This window comes from Podarcis cretensis (genome assembly GCF_951804945.1).
Source record: "Podarcis cretensis genome assembly, chromosome: 8".
Taxonomy (NCBI): Eukaryota; Metazoa; Chordata; class Lepidosauria; order Squamata; family Lacertidae; genus Podarcis; species Podarcis cretensis.
The window spans coordinates 30,876,647-30,884,838 of record NC_137177.1 but is presented as its reverse complement, the minus strand read 5'-3'; positions in this window follow the sequence as shown (position 1 = coordinate 30,884,838).

The following is an 8,192-nucleotide window of genomic DNA, read 5'->3' as shown; positions in this document are numbered from 1 at the left end:
GACACCTAGTTTGGTTGTCCTAGGGGATTTCAACATCCATGCCGACACGACCTTACAAGGGGCTGCTCGGGACTTCGTGGAAAGCATGGCCTCCATGGGGCTGTCCCTGAATAAGTTTGGCCCAACTCATAGTCATGGACATGTCTTAGACCTGGTGTTCACCTCTAGTGACGTGGGTGATCTGACACTAAGTAAAAGTGAAACAAAAGAAGTGCCATGGTCAGATCACTTCCTGGTGCTACTGGACTTCTCCGCGACCCTTCCCCTCTGCAGGGAGGTGGGACCAATTCGGATGGTCCGCCCCCGCCACTTAATGGATCCAAATGGATCCAAAGGCCATGTTGATGGCCTTTCAGCTGATTCCCTGGTGGCCCGCTGGAATGCGGAGTTAACTAGGGCTATCGACTGTCTGGCTCCGAAGCGCCCTCTCCGATTGCATGGAGCCTGGACAGCTCCGTGGTTTTCTTCGGAGCTGAGGGCGATGAAACAATCGCTGAGACGGCTAGAGCGTCGGTGGCAAAAAAACTCACTCCGAATCTGACCGGACACAGGTTAGAGCTCAACGTCGAGCCTACCAAGTGGCGATAGCGACGGCGAAGAAGACTTTCTTCACCGCCTCTATTGCATCTGCAGAAAATAGTAGCAGGAGACTTTTTCAGGTGGTTCGTAATTTAACGGAACCACCTTTACCACCGGGGCCTTGTAAAGACCCCAAGATCTCCTGCAACGATTTTGCAAAGTTTTTTGCAGCTAAAATCACTCATATTTGGAAGGAGCTAGACACCACCGTGGGAGCAGGGCTGGGGCAGGAGAGTGCTAGAGCTCTGTCTGGTCAAGTTGCATGGAATCAATTTCAATCCGTTACCTCCGAGGATGTGGACAGGCTGCTTGGACGCGTGAAACCAACCACCTGTCTCCTGGATCCTTGCCCATCCTGGCTAATAAAAGCAAGCTGGGAAGGGTTGGGCGATGGGCTCTGCGGGGTGGTGAATGCTTCCCTCTGTGAGGGAACATTCCCAGATCCGCTGAAAGAGGCGGTCATTAAACCGCTTCTTAAAAAACCATCTTTAGACCCGGCCAGTATGGCCAACTATCGCCCAGTCTCAAATCTTCCATTCTTGGGCAAGGTGATTGAGCGCGTGGTTGCTGAACAACTCCAGGCACGCCTGGAGGATGCGGACCATTTGGATCCCTTCCAGTCGGGATTCAGGCCTCATCATGGGACTGAAACTGCCTTGGTCGTGCTGGTTGATGATCTCCGGCGAGCTAGGGACAAAGGTGAGAGTTGTTTCCTAGTTCTGCTGGATCTCTCAGCGGCCTTTGATACAATCGACCATAACATCCTTCTGGACCGTCTAGAGGGGCTGGGAGCTGGGGGCACTGTTATACAGTGGTTTCACTCCTTCCTCCTGGGCCGTGTTCAGAAAGTGGTGGGGGGGGGATGAGTGTTCAGACCCCTGGGCCCTCACTTGTGGGGTGCCTCAGGGTTCCGTCCTCTCCCCCATGCTTTTTAACATCTATATGAAGCCACTGGGGGAGATCATCAGGGGGTTTGGACTGGGTGTCCATCAATATGCAGATGATACCCAGCTCTACCTCTCTTTCAAATCAGAACCAGTGAAGGCGGTGAAGGTCCTGTGTGAGTGCCTGGAGGCGGTTGGAGGATGGATGGCGGCTAATGGATTGAGGTTGAATCCTGACAAGACAGAAGTACTGTTTTGGGGGGACAGGGGGCGGGCTGGTGTGGAGGACTCCCTGGTCCTGAATAGGGTAACTGTGCCCCTGAAGGACCAGGTGCGCAGCCTGGGAGTCATTTTGGACTCACAGCTGTCCATGGAGGCACAGGTCAATTCTGTATCCAGGGCAGCTGTCTACCAACTCCACCTGGTACGCAGGCTGAGACTCTACCTGCCCGCGGACTGTCTCGCCAGAGTGGTGCATGCTCTAGTTATCTCCCGCTTGGACTACTGCAATGCGCTCTACGTGGGGCTACCTTTGAAGGTGACTCAGAAACTACAACTAATCCAGAATGCGGCAGCTAGACTGGTGACTGGGGGCGGCCGCCGAGACCACATAACACCGGTCTTGAAAGACCTACATTGGCTCCCAGTATGTTTCCGAGCACAATTCAAAGTGCTGGTGTTGACCTTTAAAGCCCTAAACGGCCTCGGCCCAGTATACCTGAAGGAGCGTCTCCACCCCCATCGTTCTGCCCGGACGCTGAGGTCCAGCGCCGAGGGCCTTCTGGCGGTTCCCTCATTACGAGAAGCAAAGCTACAGGGAACCAGGCAGAGGGCCTTCTCGGTAGTGGCGCCCGCCCTGTGGAACGCCCTCCCATCAGATGTCAAAGCGATAAATAACCACCTGACATTCAGAAGACATCTTAAGGCAGCCCTGTTCAGGGAAGTTTTTAATCTGTGATATTTTAGTGTATTTTTGGTTTTTATGGAAGCCGCCCAGAGTGGCTGGGGAAACCCAGCCAGATGGGCGGGGTACAAATAATAAATTATTACTATTATTATTATTATTATTATTATTATTATTATTATTATATACCAGGGAAAAAATGGTCTGCATGTCCATAATTCCAAGCCTCACCAATTAAAATTGGTCCTCATTGATTAATCATCTCCCCTTTTGTTGATCAATCTACTGATGTAACTATATGCACAGCAACTTCTTTGAGGGCCAAAAGTTCCCCATACTTGACATATATGCTGATAGGGCCTGAGGTAAGGATGTCAGAGAGTTGTAATGGAAATGGAAATGAGAGCAGAAATGGCCAGTGTTCGCGTATGTGTCCCATGTCCAGAAGGAAGACCAAGTCAACTAATATGATCCATATTCACTGTTGTTGCTTTCAGCAAATGCTGTGTAATTTATTACACCCACCTACCCACACCATTTGTGTTGTGTTTCCTTTGCATTGAAATGAATTGGGTGGAATAACCTAATGACAATGTAATTTATGCAATTTACATTATCTACATAATTAATTATGCAAGTCATGTAAATTTACCATAGCGGACAGTGAGAGGGATAATGTTGTTTTTGGAAGAAGACAAACTGTAGTGGAATGGAGACAGTGCTGCATGCAATGAATACAGGACAGAACAAAAAACAATGCCTCTCCAGTCTGAGCTGACAGTGACTGACCAGGAAAGGGACTTGTGGGTTGTAGTGGAAAGCTTAGTGATATTAATTATTAATTGATCATTAATAATAATAATTATTATTTCTACCCCGCCCATCTGGCTGGGTCTCCCCAGCCACTCTGGGCGGCTTCCAACAAAAGATTAAAAATACATTAAAACATCAGTCATTAAAAACTTCCCTAAACAGGGCTGCCTTCAGATGTCTCCTTAATTTCATATAGTTGTTCATTTCTTTGACATCTGACCCGATGTGCAGCTTTTGGGAAAAAGGTATATTCAGTGTTGGAGATCATTAGGAAAAGGAACAGAAGTAGAACTGTCCATATTAAATAAATTGCCTTTATACAAATCTACGGTGAAATCTGTTCAGAGAAGGGCCTACAAGGTTTGGGCAGGCTTGTGTGCTAGAAGCTGCTGCTTCGGATACTTAGATCTCAAGCTGTAACTCAAACATGGGTTCATATTGCGCCACCACTCCAAATAGGAAGGAGGTATCTGCTTCCCTTGATAGCATCACACTATTTCTCTTTCTCAAATTAAGCAGTAACATTTTCACAAACCATCCGCATCGCCTTCTGCCTTACTGCTTCAGCATTATATCCTGAAGCAAAGAACTGTCCAGAGTTTCTTGTGTGCAGAAGGACAGATGAAGTTGCTAATGTGTTTAGCACCCCAGAACTATCAGCCAGACAGCTAGCAATCTTGAGACTAAAACACACAGTCTAATCCAACTCTACCCCCATTGCCTTTTTTGCCTGATGAGGGATGCCTAAAGAAGAGACTGTCTTTCAAACTCTTTCAAAATGGAAGGAACCAAGCCATACTTACCAGCGATGAGGTGTTGCAGGTTTTTGCACAATCACACTTCCTGCCTGACCCTGAACATGGGCTCTATGCATAAGTGTGTTCACACAAGCCAGGAAAAATGAACATTAATGCTAAATCAGTCACACCTCCAATGAGTACTGAGGCTGAACTGTTCATCCTCAATTTAATCCTTTGCCATTCTTCAATACAAAATAGGGGAACCATGTAGAAGGGGAATCTAGTTTTATGTGCATAACACACCCTTCCATTTGTACAAATAAGGATGGGGAGGCAGATTTTGCATTGTAACGTGAACTGGCCTAATTCACACTCCCTGAAACAAGACACAAACCAAAACACATCTATTCTTTGAAATTTGCACTTCTCTGAATTTTGAATGCAATTCTCCAACCAAAAACTGTAGAAACATAGATTAGGAGAAAGCATGCAGCGAAGATAACAAGAATTCAGTGGGGCTTAGTCCCAAGTAAATGCAGTTAACAATGGTAGTGTAAGTCCTCTTTAACTCAAGGTAATTTACTTTGTTAATTTACATTTGTTTAATAAACCCTGTGCTGTCCCAGAGACAACCAAATGAACTGTGGTTCATTTGTCTAAAGTTTTGCTTATTTTCCACCTGCCCTTGGTTTAGTGCTATGTGTGAACCTGCCCACTGTGAATACTCATGAGTTTACCCACTGTCCATCACTGCTGAATGTATAGTATAAATTGGCCTTGAACCCACTGGCTTGGTGGTGACCATTCTCCTTGGCCAGTGTGCCCCATGTTTAGCCTAAAGTATTAATGCCAGTGGCCTGGTTAGCATGAAATGATAAGCCAAACTGTGGCTTACCAGGACCATGCAAATATGCTGGAGAGGAGCTCACAGTTATTTTGCTGCTCCTGGGTCTTTTTTACTGCCACGCTGTGCTGAGCTAAGCCAAGGTTTGGCTTAGCATGTCATCCAAACTGAGACTTATGGTTAAGTCCATACATTGGCTTAGCTCAGCACTGTGTGGGAGCAAAAAAGAATTGGGGAAGAGCAATGCGGCTCCATAATTTGGCTCATTGTGCCGTGCGAAACAGCCCCTTCCTGCGGTACATATGCACAGCATTGTGCGGATCTTAAATATCTCCACATACTACATCATTCTGCATACTAGTTAGCTGTAAACAAGTCATTATTAGTCCCACACAACAAAGTGTCCTTGAGTAAAATAATTTGGATCTTTTACTCCATCAAAAGGGTGTCCTGCTTCTCTCTCTCCCTTTTTGCTTTGATTGTTCGGGGTTTTGTGTTGTTGTTTTTTTTGCTGCAACAGACTCACAAGGTCATGCTTCTGGAACATCTTATCCTTCTTCCACCTTTCGTTTCAAGAGTAAGGCCTGAAAATTAGTAATCAAGGACTACAGCAAAAATTGATAAGAGCTTTAAAGCTCCGGCCAAACAAACACAGTCGGGCGATTATGGTTTTGCTAGCTGACGATTACGTACTCCGATTTCTGGTTTGCAAACCAGGCAGACGGTCCATCAAGGCAATTGCCTTGAAGAGCTTAGCCGCCTCAACGTTGCAATCTCCTTTCTTAGGCTATCCATCACCTCCCTCCACCAGCCCTCAGGCAGATTGACGCCCTGGAAGAACCTACTGGCTGTTTGTTTTCAGAAGCGTGTTAGGGTGCTTTTAATATAGTGAGTGACCAAGATGACTAATCCTCCCTTTTTAATTGATTCGACCCAAACCTCGTCTGTCCTTGGGCTATGGGGATGGGGGAAGAGACGGTCCCACACTCTATATAGATTAGCACCCTTTAGTTAACAGATCAGTCGGGTTTGCCTCCCTGCCTCCCTGCCAGCCTTTTCCCCTCCAGCAATGCATAGAAATAACACTAATCTCATTAAAGCACAGAAAGGAAGCCTTCAGAGTTTATTAATAATGGGAATGGACAAGAGAGAAAGCGGCATTTAAGTGTCTTTCTTTTCTCCAACTGCTTCAGATCTGAAGGCTGAGAGAAGGAACAGAGAGTTGTCAAGGGGCTTGGATTTGCTGGAAAAATCTATGGTGGGTGGAGAGGAGAAAGGGATTGATTTTAACTTGCCTCTTTTGAAAGATCAGATGAAAGAAACACGGACCAGGAGACAAGTCCAAATGCCAAATCCTTTAAGTGTAGAATGTCAAGTTTTGTTTTGTTTTGAAATTAGGAAAAGTACAAAAGCAACAACTATGGAACAATCTACTGTTTCACATTTAAATAACCTTAATCACAATTAGGGATGGGTGAATCAGTCAATTTCAGTTTTCTCATTTTTCTAATATTAAGTTCTCCACATTTCAACATCAGTTTGCATTTAGAAAAAGCATTCTCATGAAAATTCAACAGCTCTTTAGCATGAATTTATCCTAATATAAATATTTCTGTGTGCATTTTTGCCTATTATACACATTTCTGCAAAGTAATTCCTCCTAAAGGGACGTGGGTGGCGCTGTGGTCTAAAGTTGCCGATCAGAAGGTCAGCAGTTCGAATCCCCATGACGGGGTGAGCTCCCGTTGCTCGGTCCCTGCTCCTGCCAACCTAGCAGTTTGAAAGCACGTCAAAGTGCAAGTAGATAACTAGGTACTGCTCCGGTGGAAAGGTAAATGGCGTTTCCGTGCACTGCTCTGGTTCACCAGAAGCAGCTTAGTCATGCTGGCCACATGACCTGGAAGCTGTTTGCGGACGAACGTCCGCTCCCTTGGCCAGTAAAGCAAGATGAGGGCCACAACCCCAGAGTCGTCCGTGACTGGACCTAATGGTCAGGGGTCCCTTTACCTTTACCTTTAATTCCTCCTAATATAAAGCATATATTTTATATCATATTATAATTTGTGCATACTTTACCCTAGTGTATATACATTTGTGTAGACATAATTTGGCAGGAGAACAGCATTGCAAAATTCGGAGAAGTGTGAATTTTGAAGGATGGCTGTGTTTGCATGTTGTTCCAGCAAGTATGAAATAGGTAGGTTCACCTTTAAATGCAAACTGAGCTGAGTTCTCCTCCTATCCATAATTGCAATGAATTTCTTACTTAAAAGATAAATAAGATATGGTGCCTTGTGACCTTTCATTGATTTTTCAGCCCACCATTTCTTCTTAATGCAATGTAACATTAGGTTTGGGAAAGGACTGAAGCTCAGCAGTGGAGCATCTGCTTTGCATACAGAAGGTCCCAGGTTCAGTTCCAGGTAGCTCCAGGTAGGGATGAGAGAGACCCTACCTGAAACCCTGGAGAGCCACTTCCAATCTGTTTAGACAATACTGACTTGGTCTAAGGCAGTTTCTTCTGTTCCACTTATTTCAGGCTCCTCTGCGTTTCTCCAGGTTTCTCAATAACCCAGTTAATTAAATGTTTTCTAACCATTTCAGTAACTTCCTAACTAGTTCTGTTTTAATAGATCTAGAAGTCTGTCCATGTATATATAAAGCTTGTTTTTGAAAACTTACAGGAATATAATATTTTACATCATCTATTAAGACAGCAGTCCCATGCACATTTACTTAAGTCTCAATGAACCCCCTGGGACTTGGGTAAACCTGTGTAGGATTTCACTGTAAACGTACCAAATAATTCAAAAATATGTCGGTCTGAAAAAACCCACAATTGATTGCACTCATTTTAAAAGATCCAAATTCTACAGCTTTCTCGCATTTCTACTTTTGATAAGATGTCACCCTTCATTCCTTTACAAATCCAATATCTGCCTTCCCCCTGCCTGCCTATCTAAGGGTCAAACCAGATTACTTTTATTCATTTTATTTTTATTAATTTCTATACTTCAAACTCATATTAAAAATCCATAAACAACATCTCAAGCTCAACCAAAACATCAAAACAAATAAAACCAAAGCAACATACATTAAAGAAACAGAGGCACAAGATGAGTCACCTGACAAAGAAGATTATAAAAATAAAATGATACGTTCACTATGAATCTGTGCCCTTGGATGCAGAGCAGAGCTTTTTTGCTTTACGCAAGTTGCCAGGGTGGGAGTAGGGAGGCTTTAATCCTTTGCTCCCTACTATGGCCCTGATCCAGATTCAGGGGGCAAGGATTCCCATGGTGGGGGGGATGGTCTCCCCCTCCAATGTACATTGTAGGCACAAGGGGAGTGTTAGCTAGAGTGGAACCACAGCTGGGGCCAACATTAAAAGCCCTCCAATTTCCTCACTCCACTGGTTCCCAATCTGA